General features: G+C 39.2%; 1 long non-coding RNA gene across 1 annotated transcript in view; it reads right to left on the bottom strand.

Moving 5' to 3' along the window:
* The window catches only part of LOC116663773, a 212,305-nt gene that overhangs the window by 123,293 nt on the left and 64,898 nt on the right, over positions 1 to 24,114 (bottom strand). Inside the window, exon 4 of the long non-coding RNA XR_004320102.1 lies at positions 22,616 to 22,661. This is a non-coding gene — a long non-coding RNA (uncharacterized LOC116663773). The remainder of the gene's footprint in view (positions 1 to 22,615; positions 22,662 to 24,114) is intronic.

The raw sequence follows: 24,114 nt of genomic DNA, 5'->3' as shown, positions 1-24,114 counted from the left end.
CATGTAATTGAGCAAGAGGACCTTCTTTTTTATCCCTTACTATTGGTAGGTATCTACCTTTATTCATGGGATCTAAGATATCTCATATCAACTCAGGTAGCATGTGTGTAAATTAATCATAAATTAATCATTACATATCAAAATAACCTAGGTGTTTTATATCAAGCAATATGCTCAAAGTCCCACTGTATGCAAACATAACAAAGGTCCAAGGGTCTAGAGTAGGGGTAAATTGTAACAGGGAGAGTGCTCAGGTAAATCTGACAAGAACAAGAACACTCCAGAGATTGAAACATTGTAGGATTTACACCTGTCTCCACCTCTGGCATCAGAAATCAGAACATCGAGAATATAAACATTTTGTGCCATCCCAGATGGCTGGACCATCGAAAGGGGATTTCTCTATTGATCCTAGACACATAGTCTGAGACCTAACCATTCTTTTGACAAATAATGACAGGAAGTAAGCCAAGAATCTCAAATTAGCCAGGAAGAGCTCAGTTTCATTGCATCTTATCTCTGATTTTAGTGAAACTTAACACTTGAAAACTTGCAAATTCCTAAGGGTACAGCGGGAAGATAAAGAACAGATAGAAGGGAAGAGTTCTATTATGTTTCCTTGAATGGCTGCTACTTACCCTTAGTGGAACTGGTTTGAAAGCCCACTTGTCACAAATGCATCACTTAAGTGAATCCACATAGGTTGAGAAGGAAACTGGGAACCAAAGATGGTGCTAAGAGTTCCAAGTTTCCTCCTCTTGCACTAGACTTAGCCGAGACCCTTCTGGAACCAGAAGCCTAAAAATCTCTGCTATTTTGTCAAGATCCATCTTAAACACCAGCTGCTCCATGCAGTGTGTCTTGACTACTGAACCTTAAATGGCTCTGATCATTCTTGTCATTCCTTTCCTTCACCACCACCTCTTCCCCTGACATATTATGTCTATCTTTGTCTTTAGTCCTACAGCTCTATTGCTACTTTTATGCCTGAGTATTCAGGGACATAGTGAAGTCCAGATCCTTTGTCCCAAGTGCTCTGCAAGACACTGGCTTCCTCTGACTTGAATTCCATACATGCTCTGCCATGATCTTTTAAGATGCACGACCACCCGTAAAATCGAAATCACCTTGAGACTCGCCCAGGAGCTCTTTGGATATTTTCCACTCTTGAACCTGTGGGCTACTCATATGAATTCAGAGTTAGTCTCTCCACAGTTTCCTCCTTACTCTTGAATGCAGAATGGGATTTGAAATTGCCAACTCAACCCTGTTTCTCTGGGGTGACATTAACTATTTGAAGCTAGAACCACACCAGGGCTTCAAGGCATGCGTGGAACTCAGTTGCCTTGTCCTTTAAATGCAGCTAGTACTGTTCTGCCCATCAATGCCTAGGAGGCTGGTAGAGAGTCTCTTTTCTCTGCAGTTGCACATCTGGCTGAGCTCTGTCCCTAACAGCCAGACTATGCAGGGGCCCAAGGTGTGAACTTTCTGGCACCCACATAGACCAGTTAAAGTGACTCATATATGTAACTCTCCCTATAAAAACAGACTCTTGCCTTGTGGAAAAACCTCCAAAAACTTCAGTCACTTACCAAGGTCAAAATACTATGTGCCTGTCTTAAAGACTCTCATCTGGGTTATAGCACTGAAATGCCAACTATAGAACTATAAAAACTCACCTGGGCTGATATAAACCTCAAATCACCAACGTCAAAACACTGCCTGCACACTAAGTCTATGGCCAAAGCCATACATTGTGCCCCCTCAAAGCCTTGCCACAAGTATAGTTCGCTTCCCCTCGATTTCACTCTTCGACTTTAATTTCTTAGTGCCACTTACCACTGAAAAAATATTGGAGGATTTTTAAATTATTACCTGAAAACTTCAGCCTCACTTCTGTCTGCCACTTAGTAGCAGAATACCCTTGTAGGACAACTGCAATCCAAAGCAAATGTTCTAGGAAGGGAGGCAGGCTTCTGGGAAGAAGGGCGGAAGCAAGCCAATTATTCTTCCCAAATTTACTAATCAGTAAGCTCCCCACATTCACTGATGGGGAGTGAGTTACAGGGTAGAGAGAAGCCAAGAGATGTACTTGGTCATGGAAAAACCCATCAGGAGTGGGGCAAACCATTCCTCCCTTCCCAGTGTCCTACACGGCACCAGTGGCACCTGGCAAAAATTTTCTCATTTAATGGATGCTCTATAGACATGCAGTTATTGGCATGAAACTGAATTAGAAAGAAACCTAGATGTTTTTTCCTTTTCTGTTTTCCTGTCACCCTAACAGAAAACCTTTACAAATGTCAAAGAAGCAAACCCTCCTGAAATGTACATTAATCCCTAAATCCCCCCAGCACACCATCAAGGCATGAGGTATTTTATTGACTGTAAGAGGTTTAATTAGAGAGTTCTTTAAAATTAAGTTCACAGTCATTTCTCGCTCTGGCTCCAGACATGTGTCTGACCAGCTGTTTTAACTGGTTTTCCCCATGTGGACTAGTAGGAAATACCAAAAGAGGCTTTCGCCCTGGAAACATCACTGTACTTATTTTCCAGGTGGCTGTCCCAAGGCTTAGCCAAGGCCAGGCTTCCCTTATATCTGCTTAACTGCAAAATGTTAAACTGAAAAGGATAACACAAACCATCTAGGATAATGCTCTCATTTTTGCTCAGTTTAAAAAACGGAAGCCTAAAGAAAACCGGTGATATTTTCAGGCCCCTCAACATTAGCAATGGCAAAACCCAGGCTAGAATGCAGGTCATGTGACCCTTTGAAGAAGAATCTCTGCTCTGATGTTTTCTTCATGGCCCTCGGACCAACGGCCACCATTTTGATTGCTCTGCTCTCATGGCTGCAATGTCATACACTAAGAAAAATGGGAACATGAGCTAAAACAACTATGATTCCACCAAAATTGCTTTGCATATTTCTGTTAGGGCCTGGGATGGGGAGGTGCAGACATCCTTCATCTAAAGCTGTTTGACCTCTATGTGATTGAAAGCAACATCTGGTCTCCAGGCTTCCAGCGGTGTTTCTCCTATCGAGAGGTAGCCAATTGCAGACAGATGTGACATTTCCTCAACATGTTGTGCTGACATCACTGACATACACCTTATTTGAACAATGGGCAGCCAAGCTTCTCAACACCTTTAAATCCAAAGCAATTCCAGCCCAAGATGGCGGAAGAGGTATTTTCTGCCTAGAATTTTCCACAGAGCGATGCAGAATGAGTCCAGATCCCAAGAGGACCACCTCCTCTCATATTTTTTTCTGCTCCATATCCTGTCATTTAAGCCCCAGATCATTCCCTTTCAAACAATAAATGTGAATCACAGAACACAGAGCTACAGTCATGAACAGGTATATGGTCTACAAAAAAGAATGGATACATCTTAAATTTCAGCCACCCAAAAAGCCCCCAGATGAAACACTCTCTTTTACAGCTGTCATGTTGTGATGTAATTCTTACTCTAAGCCCCCAGGCTCTCCCCAGTTCTTTCTCTCCTACCTACCTTTCTCCACCCTTGCTACTCTATACTTGATAAGGTTGGCAGGCAAATACTATTACCTCCAATTGCTCAAAGAGAAACCTTTGAGGAATAGGCATCTCTCAAAGTCTTAGAGGCATCATGCAAGGAAGACTCTAGAGAGAAAGGGAATGTGGCTGGCCAGAAGTCACTTAAGTAGTTTGTGGCAAAATTAAGATTACAGCTGGGGACCTGATTCTGATTTCTGCGGTTATTCCAAGAGACCAAAGAGAAAAGTCACACAAACACTCAAGAGTTACTAAGGTACCATGACAATGCTGTTATTATTATTATTATCTATATTGTCAGTGTTATTAATAACAGCAGCTAGAATTATCTTCTCGATGGTCTTTTCTCAGAAAAGTTACTTTGTGACTTACATGACATCAAAGGCATTGCTTCAGTTTTCTTCTAGATTGTTTCTCCATCTTAACTTCCCTCATTTCCCACTTTACCTATAAATGGTATCTATTGAAAGATTGCTATATGCCAGGCACTATTTAAAGGGAATTAACTCATTTGATCCTCATAGTAGGTGGAAATTGGTAACATCCTTATTTATAGATGAGGAAAGTCAAGTACAGCTAGTTAGAAATAGAGACAGAATTTAAACCTGGACGAGTACCGGAGCCCATGCTAGGAATCCCCGTGCTGTACTCCCTCAAGACACACACTGAAAACTCTCAAACCTACATGGTCAGGCTCAGCAGCTGTTTAATTGAAAATTTTCACTAAATAAGGAAGTCATTAAAAAGAGAAATACATACCTACATTTATTCCATGAATTTATTTTAACTTAAAACAGCATTTTTCTAGCAACTCCCTTTTTTTCAATCTTTCAGAACCATTCAACTTTGTTTTCCAAAAACCAAGTCACTTTTTTTTTCGTTGGGGGCTCATGATTCACTGGTCCACATACTTACAATAATAAGTATTTTTAACATGCATAAACAGGTTTGGTTTTTTTTTTAAGGAACACAGCTGGCACTTGGAAAACATAGAAATAAACATTGAGCCTTCAGCAGACCACAGGTATCACTGAAAATGTTTGCAAGAAGGAATGGAAAACATTAGTTAGCCCAGTAAGTTGAGTAAATGGGGCTTAGTTAACGCACTTTCTGCCACATCTAATGCCAATATACTGTTATGCTATTAGATACGCTCTCATGTGGCAGAGCTAAGTGGCACACGATATCGAAATTCTGCTATTTTTAAATGGAAATTAATAAAACAAGGGCTCACATAAGTACCCTATTGGTTTAGATAGAAAGTGTTACAGTAATTCAGCAAAGAGGTAGCTCAAACGAAGAACCTAAGAGGCTAAGGAACTGTCTAATTATAGGAAAAAGAGGAGAGAGGAGACAAAAGCTATTCTGAGTTTTTGTGTTGGGAGAATGAAACACAGAATGAGGTTGAGAACATCTGAAGGTGGGATGGGACTGTCAGACTATGTAATGTTATTAATTTGAAGTTAGCAGAACATCTACAAGTAAATATCAGGGCATTGGCATTGAGTGTTGAATCGTGGGACCAAAGTCAAGGTTGGGGAACCTAGTGAGGCTATGAATCTGGGTAAGCTCTCCAAGGAAAAGAGAGGGGGAAAGTGAGGACAGATTTTTGAAACAACAGCAGAATCATTACCAAACGACAGCAAGTATGAACTAGGGGTCCTGGAGGACAGCAGTAGAGGGGTGGTCCACCACGTCCCCACCTTGGCAGCTGGCACCCCTTCAAGAACCTAAAGTACTAAATGAAGCCACTTTCTTTTAACAGTTCTAATGCCAAGTGAGTCTAGTAATGTCCTTGTTTCTTCTTCTCTAGAGTCTTCCTTGCATGATGTCTCCAAGACTTTGAGGAAAGTCTATTCAATCGAAGGGATCAGTTGTAGGTATTAGGGTTTTGGGAAGAGAATGTAAAACAAAACAAAACAAAACAAAACACAACCCAACAACAACAACAACAACAACTGCTTAGTCATTCAAGAAGCCCAATTACCTTTGAACTTCAGAGGGACAGAATTATTAAAAGGTTCATGGTGAGGATTAATCCAGTTTGCCTGACAGTGAAGAAAAGGAGGCAAGACAAATTGATATAGATGGGATTAAAAAGAGACTCGTTGTGGAAGGGTATAGCTCAGTGGTAGAGTAGGCGCTTAGCATGTGCAAGGTCCTGGGTTCAATTCCCAGAACTGCCATTGAAATAAATAAATCTAATTAGAAAGGAAGGAAGGAAGGAAGGAAGGAAGGAAGGAAGGAAGGAAGGAAGGAAGGAAGGAAGAGAGAGATAAAGACTGACTCATGCCTGACAAGGAAGATCGGTGCCCTACAGTGCTGCAATTGAACACAGCAGACTGGCCTCCACATGCTGATGAATGATGGGTGTGTTGAAGCATTGTCAGTGAAACCTTCTAGCTAACCCAGCAAGCTGGTCCATCCCTCTCTAAGAAAGGGATGTGTTGATAGTTTGAGGACCACCGCCACTGTCCTGCAGCAGTGTTCTCCTTACCTGTCGGAGAAGAAAGCAATCTCACTTCCCTGCAGTTACACTCCACTGTCAAAGGTCCAATCTTCCCCAGTGCCCAGTATTCCTGGTGTTACTGTGTTTCACTCACATGCTCACACATACATACCCATACTCCTAGCTGGGTCTTTCAGGTACACTGTGTGCCTAAAACACCTCTCCCAACCTCCCCATCCCAGCTCTAGAGCAGATCTAGTTCCCTGCACCTTAGTCTCCAGGGTGAATTCCATTCCTATCTGGGAATGAGAGATTTTTCTTTCAGGCAAAAGACCCCTTCTCAGTTTTGCTATTTCCAGCTGTCTGTGTTTCTGGCTAGAGAAAAACAGATCTAATTCCTTACTGTTTATGTTGAACCTTTCCCACTAAAACATCATTGTGGATTAGCTGCACGCATCAGAACTTTGGATAGATTTTTAAAAAAAGCAACAAAACAAATTAATATTTAACGGTAGACTCATACACTCTATTTTTTTTAAGAGATATTTTCCCAGCAAGCTGGTCCACTCCTATTTACAACAGCCCTTTTCAGTCTTACTTTGCACTTTTCAATTTTTGCACTTCTACTAAGTGAGAAGCCTAACAGAGAATTTCAGCACTGGAGGAAAGAAATGACCCATGTTCCCCAGAGGGTGGAGTTTGGGCAGGACTCATTGACCAGCCATAAATTCACTGACAGTCAGTGTCCCTAAGATACCTGCTCAGGGTCACACATATTGGTACCACCATTAAATCAGACATCATACTTGCAGATTTTAAATCTTACTGCCATTTGTCCTCATATGTTCTGCTTTTCTTGCTAGATAGTAACTTAAAGAAAAATGTCAACCCTTATTTCAAAGGAACGTGATTCACTCTACTCATTTAGAAAAATCAGAAAGTGATATTAAAAAATTAAAACCATCCATAGTCTGACGCCTCCTGACGTAATTGTCATCAACATCTGATTATATTTACTTGTCTTTTTTTTCCTGTTTTATATATTTGGCCATTTTTGCACAAACTTGTGACATTGCTATGTTTCAATTATATATCTGAATTATTTGTTGTATATTTTATTGGAAACATTTCCTATCCTAATAAAAATTATTCTGGTGGCTGCATGATATTCCAGTATGATGAATTGTCATCATTTGTTTAACTCTTCCCTATTGAAAGACACTCAAGTTATTTCTATTCCTTATGTCATATAGATGACTGTAATCACCAGCTTGAGGAACAATGTTCACTCACCTCACCGGCTCCTTGATCTCAGACAAGTTACTTGAACTATCTGTTTCTTCATCTATAAAATGGGAATAATACTAACCCTTCACTCCTAGGGTGGCTTAGAGGATTAAGTTCATACTTGCAAAGTTCTTAGACTAGGGTTTGGAACCTAGTAAGTAAAATAAAAGTTTTGATGAAGAAATAAGTAAATTTTCAGCTCTTATTATTAGCACAGGCCAATCAAACACGAACTCAGCGAGCTCCCCTGTGCTGGGGTTTATGAAGAAGAAAAGAGGAATTTCTACAAGACACTATAAGAAGCTCTTGTCATCCTTCTTGCTTTTTGTGAAGCATTTGGTGACCCTACACAGAGCACACAGCAGGTGATATTTCTGCAACAAACACATGATCATGACTTGATCTCTTTAGAATGAAATGTTCTTTCTACAAATCAATTGCTAAATAAGTGGATGATCAGTGTCTATAATGAGATGATGAAATTGTACCCATTAGATCATCGTAGAAAAATTCTTGTCTGTTCTCAAAACATACCTTTTTTCACTGAAGATTTTATAAACTTTTACTATTTTATTGCATATAAGTTTAAAATTTATGTTACGTATCTTTGTTGACAGAACATGCAGTTTAAATGTGGGTAAGAAAAACCATCTAGAATCTAATTAGGTGTTAACACAAATATCATTTTTGTGACTATCTTTTCAGTGCGTATTCAGACAGATTTTCCATTTGTGCCTAACCAATATAGCTTCTGTTCAATACTACACATATTATTTTGTAACCAGCATTTTTACTTAACACGATACAAGTATCATGCCATATTGCTAAATTCACAGCTATGTTATTTTGTGGAAATCCATTTAGAGTATACCATAACTGGCTTAAATAAACCCCTGTTACTGCACAGTTAAAACATCTCACGGCTGTAAACAAGACTATAATAAACACCTTGAGATAAGTATCTTTATATACTTGTCCAATTCTCTCCCTTAGGATAAATTCCTTAAAACACAATGGCTCATCCAATCATCTGTATATTCCAAGATTTTTGCCAAATTGCCACCCAGAGTATCGACTCCCATCGGCAGAGTATGAGAGTATCTGTTTTCCTACATCTTTGTCAACGCTGTTTTATTCTTGTTATTTTCACAACATGATAACTAAAATGTAGTATTTCATCAAATATATTCACATTTTTTGATTACTAATAAAGTTTAAGCTTTTAAAAGATATTTTTAAAAAGGTACATATATTGTAGACAGCATTGGAGTAAGGGGCTGAAAACTAAATATACTTACAATGTGGTCCTTAAAGTTATTTGGGTTGTCAACCACTCTGGATTTGATGAAAACCACTGGCTGGGGCACAGACACTAACAAGTTGCATATAATTCCTAAGTCTCCAACAGTTTATCTATGGGCTTAATGATGTCCACAGAGGTGGCTGCCTTAAATTAATGTTAAGTGAGAAATCACAAATGTATCATGCTTCACTGGAACGTATCCAGTCCGTTTTCTGTTTTCCAGTAGCAGCGCACAGAATTAGAACTAATTCTACCAGCAACTCTTCTGGCCATGCTATATTTAAACAAAGTCTCAACATGAGAAAGATAAGCAAACTGGAAAGCTCCAGGCTTCGGTAATGGATGATTTGGGTAGATGAGCCATTTTTCTTCAAGGCATTTGAGGCTGTGAGGTACAAGAGGGGAGCCCAGGACAGCCGCAAAGGAGCGCTGAGGTTACGTCATTAATCCTCAGATAAGTCACATACAGCTCCAAGAGCTATTTGGCCTTATGGATTGTATAAAGCTTATGGGGGCGAAATGAGTACCGGTGATCTCCTCTGAGAAAATCTGCTGTAAAATAGCCAATCTCTCTACGAAATACATTAGGGGATAATTATTAACTTTTCTTTCAGATTTTTCATTTGACAATGAGTTTTATTATAGTCTCTTCTAAACAGTACCTAAGAGCATTCAAAAATAATTCCATTTTCAAAAATGTGATTTACCACCCACTTATTGTGTAAAATGTCTTGTTCTCCTGAGACTAAAGATGTTCTATGCCAATAAACTATTTTAATACATCATCTGTGGCTCCTTGGGAGACCACAATGCTTGATAGATAGCAGGAGTAATCCACTGTGTTATTACAGAGGCTGCACTCAGAAAGATAATCAATAGATCGGTGCCAGCCTGAGGAGGAGAAGGGGACCGACCCCTAGTGGATTTCATCTCGACTTTGACTTGATGGTATTGGTATTCCATGCTTCTGCCAGTGATCTGCATGATGGAATAGTTAGTACAACATTAAGCTTTTCAAGTGACACAAATCTAGAGGGGCTGGCATTTTGCATTGGAAGATTAAATGCCCCTGTGGATTTGAAGAGTGTTCGGAAATAAAGAGAACTGAACGTGAAAAGGATGAATGAAGGAGAGCGTCGCTGGAGAGAAACAACGTGGGCAGCCGCCTGAACAAACACAAAGGAGAGAGTACCTACCTGTCTTTAAAAACCACAGCCACCAAAAGGTGACGTAAGAATCAGATTTGAAGATATGATGACCTTGGCCCAACAGCGGTGCTTCAATTTTAAAAAGAAACCATTCATTTATTAATTCAATAATATTTATCAGGCACTCACTCTGAGCCAGCCCCTGTGATGCTGAGATACGTGAATATAAGCACCATTATGCTGTCTTTCCAACAGATCGTTTTTGATAATGGGATATATTTTACTAGGGGCTAAAACCCAGTAAGTTTTTTTCTCAGTTTTGGAGGAAGCATGGAGATTTTGAAAGACTACAGAGGGAGAGGCACCAAACAAACAGGGTTAAGAGGTAAGGCTTCAACTGAAAAGATAAAGTAAGTGGAGGGTTTCAGCCTTAAGAGTGACCTAATGGAGGTAACCAGCTGTTTTCCATTTATTTAGAGTGGAAATTATTTTAAATGGGTCTAAACACTGCACAACAGTGTAAGTAAAGACAATGCTTGGGAGCGTCAACGTTAAGACAGGATTTAAATGGGAATCTCCATTGTAAAACTCTGAAAATTCAATAAGCCCTTTTGGCTAGGGCCCCTGTTACATGAAGGAGATGGTTCCTGGCCTCCCATATCCCTTCTGAGTCTGTCTATAAGGATTCTACTTCCTGAATGTTTTTCAGATGGGAAATTAGCCCATCATGTGGACAAGAGTAAACATTTTTTTGGACTTGCTCAATTCTTGGGCATTTGTCTCCTTATTGAATTATGGTTTATCTCAGCCACAGTCTACATGGCCCTAAAAATTCTGATTGCTATGTGGGAAGGGAGACCCTAAATTGGAGTAGTACAACCATTACATTTTAGAGTTTGTGGCTATTTCTCATTGTACAGACACAGCTCCATTCTGTGGAGATGCTCTTCTTACCCTGTTTTAGCGTTTATTTCCAGTAAGTGTTTTCTAATTGAAAAGGTAATCTGTATTTACTAAGGGTTCGGAAAATTTATTTAGAGAATTTAGAAAACTCAGGTAAGTAAAAATAATAAAAATGTGAACAGTGGGTATCTTTGAGCAATAGGGTTTGGGGCAAGTTTTATTTCATCTGGCTGTGATTTCAGCATTTGTGCTTTCCCTCGGTGACACTTTTACATGAAGGACATTCCCATGGGCTTACTCAGATTTGGACAATCAAACTGTACCATGCAAGAAATAGCTTTTGGTTTATTCACAATTCCCATAATAACTGCATCCATTTCTCAAATTTGAGGCAGGGAAACAATGTGAAATAGTAGGTGGAAACATGGCATAATGGTTATGAGTCCAGGTTAGACTTCCTGTGTTCAAATCTACCCTGTCCCACTGGTGCGACCTTGACCCAGGTAGTCAAACTCTAAGTATGTTTCTTCATCATCAGAGTAACTAATAAGATTGCCTGTCTCATGAACTTATTGTGAAAATTAAATGAATATTTATAAAACACGCCCAATACAATGTCTACCACACAGAAGGGGCTAAGTAGTTTTTTTTTCTATTATTATTATAATCCAAGTGAGAGCCATTGCTCTGTGTGTAGCCTCCTTTTTGGATGCTAAATATAGTGATCATCTGTATATATTAATAAATATTATTCTAAAATATAACTTTTAAATGTCTGCATAATATTCCATTATTTGCACTTACTACAAGTTCTTTAACAATTCCCTTTATAGGATATTTCAGTTGTTTATAACTTTCCAGTTGTAATAAGTAGTGATAAAGAATTAGAGGATCATGGAGCTGGCAAAAGTTCAAAGCTCTTAAGCCGTGTTGCTGAACTGCTCCAGAAAGTCTGGATCATCTTACAGCCCCACCAGCAGGGTCTAGAAGTCATGCGTTGGTTTTGGGGTCACGCTTTTCACTCCCCAAAGCCCTATTTCCCTTCACTTAAACCTCAGGATGATAATGAAAAATTCAGTTACTCCTCTGCTTATTAGCATCCACCTGGCTGGAATTTCAAACTCAAGCTTCACAAAACTGAGATTAAACTCCTTCTGACTTGCCGTCTCTCAGTGCCAACAACCCCTTTGGCAGTACATGCTTACAATTCACCCGGTCATTTACTCTTGTCATTCTCCTACCTTTTGTATCAAACAAAATGCAAAATCCTGTGACTTCTCCTCCAGAATATCTTTTGGTCCTGCTTTTCCTTCCATACCCTCTGCCATCAACCTAAGGGATGGTGTCTCTTGTCTCTGGCCAGTACCATTTCAATAAGGACCCAGCAAATCTCTTTATATCCCATCTCCCCCTTTGGCAGCTTCTTCCACCTTGCAGCAATACTGATATCTGATCGTGCCGGTCTGTGCTAAAAATCCTCCAGAGGGTCCACACTTACCGTGGAATAAAACCCAGACCTCTCAGTTTGGCACTCAGCATCAATTAGAGTCTGGCCATATTCTGCCTTCCTAGGGCTCTGCTCCTTCTGCTCCTTTAGGAAAAACTTGCCCCCACCACGCTCAAATATATCCAGTATCCACCTCCATATATTTGTCTATATGGCTTCCTTTACCTGTATGATCTCTTGAATTTCCTCTTTCTTCTGTTTTTCAGGATTCAGCTCAACATCATTTTCTCCATGAGCCCCTCCCTAGCTCCTAGCCCAAAATATCTCTCTTTCTTCTAAATTCTCATATTCCCTCATTTGTTTGGGGAGTTGTGTTAGGCAGAATAATACTCCCCGCACAAAGACATCCACTTTCTAATCCCCAGAACCTGGGAATATGTTATGTTATATGGCAAGGAGGAATTAAGGTTGCAGATGAAATTTTGGGTTGCTAATCAGCTGCCCTTAAAATAAGATTATCCTGGATTGCCTGGTGGACCCAGTGTAATCAGAAGAGTCCTTAAATGTAGAAGAAGGAAGAAAAGTCAGTGTCAGAGAAACGTATTATGAGAAAAACCTGATCAGTCATTGCTGGCTTTGAAGCCAGGACGGGACCACTAGCTAAGGACTGCAAGCAGCCTCTGGAAACTGGAAAAGACAAGAAAACAGATTCTGCCCTTGAGCCTCCAAAAAGGAACACACCTTTGTGGACACCTTGATTTTAGCCCAATGAGACCCATTTTGGACTTCTGACCTTCAGAAATACAAAACAATAAATTTGTAGGGGATTAAGAGGTACAAACTACTATGTGTAAAATAAATAAGATACAAGGATATACTATTCACCATGGGGAATATAGCCAATATTTAATAATAGCTATAAATGCAGTGTAACTTTTAAAAATTGTGAATTACTATATTGTACACATACAACTTATTTATTATTATAAACTATACCTCAATTAAAAAAAGGTAAATTTGTGTTTTCTAACACATTGTGTAGTAACTTGTTAAAGCATCAATAAGAAATTAATACAGGGGGAATCATGTGTGGTAGAAAGAGTATATTTGAGGTAAATATATCTGGATTTATATCCCAGATCTGCCACTAACTCACCATGTGATGCTGGACATGTTTTTGGTTCAAGTTTTGATTTTAATATCTTTGTACCTCAGTTTTCTTATCTATAAAATATCAGGAAAGATATTGACATTATAGGGTTGTTGTAAAGATTAAATTATCAGTTTTATGTGTTTAATGACCAAGATAATGTGACTGGCACATAGTAGCACTCACTCAATCTTTACCAACTGGTCCCTCAGTTCCTTCATTGTGGCCTTTAACACATTCATTCTTTAGTCATTGCTTTTTAGGAACTTGCTTTATCTTTGCTAATATATTGAGAGTAGTTAATATGGATTTTTTTTATACCAGGTTCTAAACACACAGCCAGCTGGAGGGAAGGAAAGAAGGGAGGGAGGGAGGGAAGGAAGAAAAGAAATTTGAATAAATGTATCAATTTCCAGGTAATATTTTCTATTATATCATCCTAAAATATTCTGCCAATCTGAGTATAAAAGAAAAATGTTTTATTAAATTCTTCCCAAGAGAAGAGAAATAAAAGTAAATATGTTTTGTTGTACTATGTAATTAAATTTCAGCTTTTCATGAATGTTCTCCATCAATCAATGATATTTTAAAATTGTAAATAGCTTATGATAATCAAAACAAACAGCAAAAATAAACCACAAATTGATACAAATAATTTTCTCTCTAAGGTGTTGATTGAACAAAATGGAACCTCATTGAGATCCAATTAAGAAGAACTCACCAGAAAGCCATAATGACCCAAGACATCTTGTGGGTTTACAAAAATAGCTCACAGAGTGAAAGAGATGTTGTTGTTTTTGCTTCCATGTTTGTTCAAAGTATTGTTTTAGAACATTGTCTTAGAAACCAGTGCATATTAATATGAAAGTTTTACATCATGGTTAAAGGCCAAGAAGAAAGAAGGGGAAAATGAAAATAAAGAAGACTAACATTTGCTCTGCTCTGTCCCAAGCCATGCTGAGTGCTTTCACATGCATCTCATATAATTAAGGAAATTTGAAGTTTTAATTTGTGGGATCCAAGGTAATCCACTGGGTCGTGAGTGAAGGATGTAAGAGAGTGCTGACAACAAACTGGTCTCTCAATGCTGGAATACAGACCTAAGCCCTGAGTTAAGGGAATTCAGCTCTTGTTGAATAAATGCAGTACTTTTAGCCCAGCAGGATCTGTTTTTTTAATTTTGTTATTCTGGAATGAATCAAACTCAATTTCCTGAAGTGTAAACTCCCAGTTTAATTTTCAAGGGAAAAAAAGCTTAACAATACAGTAGCTCCCCCCTTTGAAAAGGGAACAGACCAACCCTGATCAACCATAACACGTGGTGCACTTTTGAAAGCGGCAGGTGGGACTCCTTTCTCACCACTGATGGCTCACATGCAAAGGGACAACTTGTCTACCACCGTCACCAAGCATCCATTAGGCAGCTAATAGAATGAAGAATTATGCAAAAAGAATTCCACAGACACAGTTCCCTGTCCTCCTCACCTTCTTAACTCATGAAAAATTGGCTCCCTCTGACTACAGATTTTCAGAGGATTCTGCTGGTGCCTGGTACAAGCAGTTTGTTATTCTAAGAAAACAGTGTTCAATCACAAATCGTAAGAATGGGCTTCCAAAACTTTATTTGGGTGGCTCTGGGCTTTATTATTGTTGTTGTTGCTGTTGTTGTTAAGCATTCTGCCTGACCAAGAACTATTTTCTGAAGTGTGAATTTAATATAACTAACTACCAAGATCACCTTTTATCTCTCATTTCATGTTTCATCTATATCTCAGTACAAAAATAAAGAAATTTAATGCAATTACTAGAAATGGGCTTTCAAGAAGAAGAGTTATCAAGTATGTCCCCACAACTTTATAAAAGTGCCCAAATCCTTTTGGGCTAAAAGTGCCAAGATCCCAATATTATTCATTCAGCCCCAGTTGTTCAGTCCTAGCCACTGTGCCATATGGCATCTCATTAAGCACTCACAACACTCCTATCAAGTGATTACTATTATTACTTTTATGGATAAAGGCATTCAGACGGGGAGGCTAAGAAACATGCCCAGATACACGGGAATTAATAGCGGTCATGATTGGAACCCAGTTCTGATTTAAGTTTTTTCCTCTTTCACCATTAACGCTTCCTTACACCTCCACACACTCCTGTAACAAATTCAAAGCTACAACAAATTTTCTCACCTCCATTTCAACTTTTCTCTGCTATTCTTAAACATCTGTTTTATCTGCAAATAAAATGTGCTGATTGTGTGACTGAAACCCTACCTAACTCACTTAGAGCTACTTTGAACAGGATGAGACCAAGCTTATCTCCAAAACATTCATTGGGCAGATTGAAAACTTCAAAGCAGATAGACCCAGTAGTGTGAAAGTTATTAATCTGTCACATCCCCATATGGAGACATGTGCTAATGACTCCCTTTTCTTGCTCAAGTCACTCCAAAAAAGAACAAACCTCAAGTAGAAGAATGCAAAAACCAACCAACTAATGGAAAAGTGATACATGTATACAATTCCTTAGTGAGTTTACATTGGGTAGAGAAATTGCCAATTGTATCTGCACTGGGGAACAGCATGTCACACTGGTTAAGAATATTGTAGGTGTTGGAAATTCTGGCTCCTGCATTTATTAGCTGTGAGAGTTGGGTGAGTCATGTAGTCTCACAAGATCTCAGTTCCCTCCTCTCTAAAATGTTAATAATAATGGTAGTAATAAGAGTTGATAATAGTAAAACTCATATAGTCATTTGAGACATGAATGAAATATCATACATTATAAGGTTAGCACAATGAAGGAGAAATGGGAAGCAGTAAATAAAGTCACATAAAATATTATTTTAGAGTTTTATGTCTCCAGAATGTGACTGAAAGATACTAAACTTGGTCTCCTATCAACTGAATTATTTAATCAGTTGCACCATTTGTTCCCTGATTCTTCTAAGCCATTTTTAAAGCCTTCAAGTTATTCACAAAGAAACACCACCAACTAAAAAATTATGATTAATACTAACCAGTCCCTGTGCTTCCAAGGAATATCAGGGGATAAAGGACCACAATAGTTACATAGTTTCCTAGTGGTCAACTTCAACCATTTTTATGGAAGGTGGGAAATGGAAAATTTGTATGAGTCTGTTTTTCCCCCTAAGGACAAAAAGAAAAAGGAATTTCCATAGAAATGATTTTTCTGGCATCTCCAGAATAATATGAGAAAATTACACCTGAGATGTTTATATTGCAAGATAGGAAATGCTATGATAAATGGAAATTAAAAAGTGAGGATTTATTGGTTCTTCCTGTGGAGTCCCCATTGCACAGTACTAGCCACTGTGACATATGGTGTTCCCGTTAGTCTCTCAGTAGTGTTCTCATTGCTTCAGGGCCACAAGAAATAAAGGAGAAATTCAAACACCGCAGGGCCCACCTTTGCCACATCTACTTTAGTACCTGTGAGCAGGCATCGAGGAATAATGAAAAATGCTGAATTCAGGGCTTAGGGGATCATGATTTCCAGGCTCCTACTCAGTAATCTCCCACCCTCAAAATAACATTCTCTTACCACTCCAGCATTAGAAAAGCTAGTTCAAGCAGCTTATTCACAGAGGCAGAGGGTGTGTAAGCCATGTATGCTGGACTCACATGGCTTCACCACAGCCCCAAAAAAGAAACACACCTACAGTCAAAGGAACTAAGTCCAAGAATGGTTTTCCATATTTCCTAAGGGAATCCAGAGGAAGTTTCTTCACAAAACTTATATTATTTTCTCTAAATCCAGGGAAATTTGGCATGTCATCTGATAGGGATTGAAGGTAAGCTACCTAACACCGTGTAAGTTAAAATGCTTTAATTTCCTGGAGGAATGAGTTTCATGTTAATGATTCTAGGAACCCCACTTTGCGGAGTTTCTCTGCTTCTTCTGAGAGAGTCACTCACCAGACCACCAACGAGCAAATACTTCGATGATGCCACAGATCAACAGAACCACCATGCTCTGTAGGACTCCTACTGGGAAGTACATTTTGGAGTAAAAACACCTATCAACAGACCAGGAAGAAAAGACTGAACTTATCTTCATTTAGAACACATCACATCGGCACAGAAGTTATTTCATTAACCAAAATTCCCTGTGCTGTTCTTTTTAAGGTTCTCTAGACCCAGAGGGTCTGCTTTTTCATTCTTGAAGCTTTGCCTAATAATTTCGTATCCAAAGTGCTCTAGATGGTAAAGAATGCATTTTCATATGATCAATTTGGGAATGAATCACATTAGCAAAGTCTTTATTAAACCAGACTATTAAAAAAATCTATTTGGCCCAGAAAAACCATGCTTCCGGAAAGTAAACAATAGCTAAATTCAGTCATAAAGTTCCTACAACGTTGTCATATCTTGGTTGCCAAAAAAATTACTATTTCCACATCATAATCCCAAAGTAAAGAGAGAAAGAATGAGAGACAGGAGAGAGAAAGAGAAAAAAGGAAAAAGAAGGAGGAAGAGAAGGAAGAAAAGGAAGGAAGGATGGAAAGAAGGGAGAGAAGGGGGTTTAAATGCTTAAATGGTGAGCATGAGCGTGTGTTCAAATCTCAGCTCAATCCAACAACTGTGTATACTGTGGTCACGCAATACGTATTTAACTAATGAATGAGTAAATGGATGAAAACCTTTAGATTGTTAACAGGATTATTATTAGTAGTAGTAGTAATAATATTAATAATGAACACTTTTTTAGTGCATGCATTAGCCAGGCACTATTCCAAGCACTTCACATGTGCGTTAACTCATTTAATCTCACAGTAACTCTAGGATGTTGGGTACTATTTTCATCACCATTTTACAAATAAGAAAACTGAGACACAAAGGTTTTAAGTAACTTGCCCAAGACTATATGACCAGTAAGTTGCAGAGACAGGATTTGGACCCAGGCAGCCTGGTACTAGGATCCACACTATAACCACTGTATTTTGTGAAAACTTAACTCCAATTGGCTTAAACGATAAAGAAAAGCATTGGAAGTGCAAAGGTAGAATAAGTTCCAAGGTGGTATAATCAGTGACCAATATTTTTACTTCAAAAAGACCTAAATCGTTTTGATTTACCTGTTCTGCCATATGCATTGTTGATTTTGCCCTAAGACAGATTCCTTTGTGGACACAGGTTGTCCTTGTTTGCATTTGGAAAAGATATGAGAAAGAAAACTTGGCTCTCACCACTCATCACAATATAAATCCCCATTCCAGGCTAATTGGGGCAACTTAGGACACATACCCAACTCTAGACCAAAAACAGCCATGGAATAGTGACATAAACTGAGAGTCATCCGGGATGCAATGATATTTCAAGAGTTAATCAGAGTCCACAATAGTATTTTGGCTTAGAAATGGCTATAGGTGAAGCCTATAGAGAGACCAATTTTTATATTCTGCCTTTGGAATAATCATAAGCTGTAATGATTTCACCATAAACTTTATGAATTAGAACATCTCTAAGTTAACCTCCATTTCTGGTATTCTATGATCTTATATATTCATTCAATTTTTATTAACATTTCTCAGAGGGAAAATGTTCCCAGGGAAATATTTTCATATACCAGAATTTTTCTAATAAAGCACTATTAAGTCTGCATCAGTGGCCATCTTGGTGACTTAGGAGGGAAAATGTGATAGAATAAAGGGGAACCACAAGGTCCTGACTACGCTGCCTTTCACTGTCTTAGGAGGAGACACTTTGCATCATACCCTGGAATCTATCAATTTTTGTCCACATGATAAGTGCAAGAATGAACCTTAGGTAGACCTAATGTGTGGACCTGCTAAGAGACACTATACCTGAGACACTGATCTTTGATTCAATCAGTTTTAGGACACTAAGAAAGGTTCCCAGGTTGTCTTTGTACCATGAGCTAGCACACAGGCAGGCGTAGTCTCCACACCATCAGCAAAGCACACGAGAATACAACTGCAGCTCAGTAATGGGACAGGGGCAGTTCTCATCAACATGAGAACTCCAGCTCCCTGCAGATGGGGTCATCAGCAGCTGTATGTTCCTAGGGACACAGGGAGACCCAGGAAGCCTGCACCTGGGATCACACCTTATTGTCTCCTGGTATTGTAACAATCTTCAGTTTCCATACCCTTTGCCATTATAGAAACATTATATGCTATCACTGTGTCCACTGGTCTCTCACCATCAATCACATCACTGTCCCATGGAGACACTCAAGCAGTTACACAGGAAATTGAACAAGAGCAGTTTGAGAGTCAGTCACTTTCTTCAAAGTCTCTATGTATTGAACCTAGAAATGGCTGAAAGACCACTTTTCTGAGGTGTCCTATACGGTTCCGCTGGCATCTGCAAGCACCCTGAAATGATTGAAGAGATCCACTTGTATTAAGCACCCAGTGGGTTGATGAGACTCCATCTTCTTTGGCAGTCAGAGTGACTGTCTGCTGAGTTGAGTTCTTTAGAATCTTGCTGTTCAAAAGAATGGTACACAGACTAGCAGCATCCACTGAAATCTAGTATCTGGTGTCCTGCCCCAGACCCACTGATTAAGAATCTGAATTTTAACAAGATCCTCAAGTGTTCCCTATACACATTAAGTTTGGGTAGCTATTGCTGCTTTAAAGGATGGCCTTCTTTGGCTTACAGAATTGTACTCCCTTCCATTTCTTCATTAAATAGGAAATGCATTTTTAGTCAGTCAAATACCACTTGCAAATACCCACCCTTGGAGCCATATCTTCAGAATCATGTAGTGGATAAGACAGACATACACAAATGATACACTCCTGTAAGTACATATGGTACACCTCTAAGATTCTAGATAGTCTCACCTTATGAACCACTTATAATTATTATGTGAATAACCAATTACCAGAGTTAAGTCTAAAATGTTCTCTTAAAAGACTATGTGAAACACAAAGCAACCCAAATAATTTAACAAAACAGAACTGTTCAGCCCAAAGTAAAGAGACCTGAGAAGGCATCATTGCCAACCCCCAACATGTCAGACTGGTCACAGGACAAGGGACTAACTCTGCAAGGAAAACAAAAGACAAAGATAGTGTAAAAAGGAAGATGTGGCCAAGAGGCAGAGTTCAACTTCATTTAAGGAAGAAGTCCCTGATAATTAGAACCAACCATGGTATTAAATATGTGGCTCTGAAAATTATTATCAGAATTGCATTGAGAACAAAATCCATTCTTTGCCTCTGGCCTGGATAATACCAGGCCTCTGCACCTCCACCCAGCCTCCTCTTTGTTCACTGCATCCTCCTGACAGGCTAGCTCTGCTCTCTCTCTGACACATATACCAAGCTCGTTCCGCCGAGGGTTTTCACACCTGCTGCCACCTCAGTGTGAAGGGTCATCTCCAGCCATTTCCCTGAGTGGCCTCCTCACTCCAGGCAGGTTCCTGCTCAAGTGTCCCTTCTTCCCAGAGGACCCTTCAATATAGAATAATCCCCCTCCTTCACTTATTAATGAGTTGTGCTGAGGTAACTCACAACCTCAAATTCTCAGTTCTTACAACAATTAAGGATTTTTCTTGCTCACGTGGTACATACGCTTCTGGTGGGCTGTGGCCCTGGTCCACAGGCTTGTCCATGTGACTGAGGAGAAGAACGAGAGTCTCCACTAAACCATGTGATCTTTCTAAACAGGTCTGCCCTGGACTAGGGAAATCTGAGTAAGAATGCTGGATTTTACCAATGTCAATGTCCTGGTTGTGTAAGATGTTACCACTGGTGGAAACTGGGTATAAGGGCCATGGGATCACTCTGTATTATTTCTTGTAATTGCATGTGAACCTATACCCACCTCAAAATTAAAAGTGTAATTTAAAAAAAAAAAGTATCTGCCTCATCAGATGTGGCATGTATCACATCTCATCACATTCCATTGGCCAACACAAATCACATGGACAGGCAGTGAAACCTATCTGCCCCCAAGGAGGCCCAGCAAACCACATGGCTGTGGATAAGGATGCATATTTTATGTAACAATCAGGATCCCACGTGGAAAATAGAAACCACATTAGGTTTTTTCAGAAAAGACAATTTAATATAGTGAATTGCAGTGTTAAAAGAATTCTTGAAAACTAAAAAGACAGAATGAGAACACGGAGGTAACAAAAGTACTTGCTGCAGCAGCAGCACCACCCTTGGGTTGGGGAACAAAGCAAAGAAGTTGATTAGAATAAATTAGAGACTTGGGAGAGGAGAGACTCAGAAAAGACAGGGCACTACCCCATGCATTTGGAAAATGAGCTACAATCCTCATTTCTGTAATTGATCACAAGGTTATAGCTGGTATTTATTACTTCCTTCTTTGATTAGCCCTTCCCTGTTTGCCCTCAGCCAGCACCTCAGGTGGTTGGGGTTCTTGACTTAGTAGGGTGACCCAAACCCTCATTCCTGAAGGGCCTGAGTCTCAGTGGTCCCACCTTTTTACTGACTGCTGTGATTTCCCTTGGACTTTTATTAGAAGGCATGAGAAGACTAAGAGGTACCCCCCAAAATCCTTTGGATTCCAGTCTGTTGCTCACTGCCTCCATCACATAGCAGCAACCCAACGGGATCAAGTACCCCAGCCAACAGGATAGCCCATCCTTTGCCAAAATGGCCAGTCTCAACTTTCCATTCAGTGAAACCAATGCTATATTCCCTGTGGAAGCATATGTCCCTTGAGAACAAAAGCCATCAAAACTGCAGACCTCAGCACTCTGGGGATAGGAAGTAAAAATTCTGCAAGAAGTTTACCAAAAATAATGGAAGAACCATTCCAGTTTCTATCCTTGATTCTGGGACCCATATATTTTGGCTTTGGGAGAAACAGCACCATAGACCCATCACTGATTTTGCCCTCTGAGATTGAAGCCCAGTGTGTTGTCTCCTACTTTTTACGGAAAAGTAAACTGAATCTTCAGTTGGTCATTATACTATTCTAGCAGGCCAGTTGTTTCTGAGTGGTAGAGTGTGTGATAAGGCTTTGATGGTAGAGCTAATATCCTCAATCTGCCTTCCTACCATAACGGACCTTACTTCACAGGTGACTGGGCTCATGTGACTGAGTACCTCTATTCTAATTATACCTCAGGCATCTGGAGAAATAACCACAAGAGGTTTCATTGACCCACTTGGCCCAATTGTGAGAAAAACATGAGCCAAAATTTCATTTTTCGCTTGAGAACACAAGCCCTCAGTTGACTGACCTACCACGGAATTGTTTTGGGTTCCCCCAGGAGTTAGCATCAATTTAGAGACAGTATTGATTAATTCCCTATTTTATGAATATTTCCCTTTCTCCAGTGTTTCCCTCCTCCCATCTCCTTTCCCAGAGTCACTCTGGTAAGTGGAAGAGTTAAATGAGTGTTTAAAAAGAATAATACAAACTTACCACTTTTCTAGTCTTCTTTATTTTTCTTCATAACACTCATCGCTCCCTGAAATTACATCAAATATTTATTTGTTTATTTAGTTACCTTTTATCTTCTATCTTCCTGATTAACATATAAGCTCCAATGAGGACTGGATGTCTTATTTATTACTGTATCCCTGATACTTAGAAGTTTTTGATCCTTAATCAGCACTTAATAAATGCATGTTGAATGAACGAACATTTCTGGAAGACAGTTTGGCAACGTGTAACAAAAGCTTTAAAAAGTGTGTAAAGCCTACAGCCTAGAAATTTAACTTCTGGAAATTTATCCTTAAAAATACTTTGTTTTGGGTAAAATTTAGTTTTTAAAGAACTGCTTATTTATAGCATAAAATTTGAAAAAAGAAAATAACCTAAACATATCATTGGAAATTATTCATTCATTCAACACACACTTACGAGTGCCCACGAAGCAGCAGAACAGGGCTAGGTGCAAGAAGAGACCATAGTTAACAAGGCCAGTGTGATCTCTCAGGGAGCCCAGATGTCAAGAGACTATTCCACTTTTTAATTTTGTAATGCAGCAAATAACTGAATGTTAGCTTATAGATGCTTCACTAATAATAGCAATAATAACGAGGATACTTTACACTTGCATAGCACTTCTCACTTTCCAAAGTAATTCTCCAGCTATTATATTTCTTAAAATTAGGTCATATTAAACTGCACTTGAACTTCATTATTAGATACTTTCTGAGAAGAGAGTTGAGAGACTGTTGGCCTTTTTACATTAATTATGGATGTGTAAGATGAATTAATCAAATTCTGCTGTATTTGCTATGAGGGTCAACTGTATGGGAAAAAAAAAAAAAGCTACTCTCTGCAGGATCTGGAGTAGGATGCAGCAGACAGGATTATGCAAAAACAAAAGTTCTTTAAATGATTTCATTTTTAAATAAACCTAAACCCATTATCTTTATGGGGCATCATTTAGTAGTCTTCAAGAATACCACTATTTTGCAAAAATGAAGTCCATTAGCAGATTTAAAATCAAGTCCATTAGTAGATTTACAGCGAAGCTGCAGGGCCCCTCACTTGCCTGGGCCCCACCCAAGGCACTGGAAGGGGACTCAGTATGGTATTCCGTGGCCACATGGTTCTGTAAAATGACCAAAAAAATTTTTTGTTTACCTCCATCAGTTTAGACTGGCATTTCACTCCAACAAATTTCCCCTCTTTTACATTCTTCTTTTGTTAGATTGTGTGTGAATGGCCATAGGCAGGGCTACCTATAGGATACACAGGGCCCCAGGAAAATATTTTTGTGGGGCCTCTGTCTATATAAACTATTTTATTAAAAATATGTTATAAAGTCCAAGGGCCTATGTGATATAGAGTCAGAACTGTTAGAACAAGGTCTGGTGAGAGCCAATACATAGATCTCCCTCCACAGCTCAAGCGTAAAGGTTAACAGTGGGCCATCGGTCTCTCAGAGCTCCAAACTCGTCCTGTGCCAG

Source organism: Camelus ferus, chromosome 5, assembly GCF_009834535.1.
Source record: "Camelus ferus isolate YT-003-E chromosome 5, BCGSAC_Cfer_1.0, whole genome shotgun sequence".
NCBI lineage: Eukaryota > Metazoa > Chordata > Mammalia > Artiodactyla > Camelidae > Camelus > Camelus ferus.
This window is presented reverse-complemented; position numbering and strand designations above follow the sequence as displayed.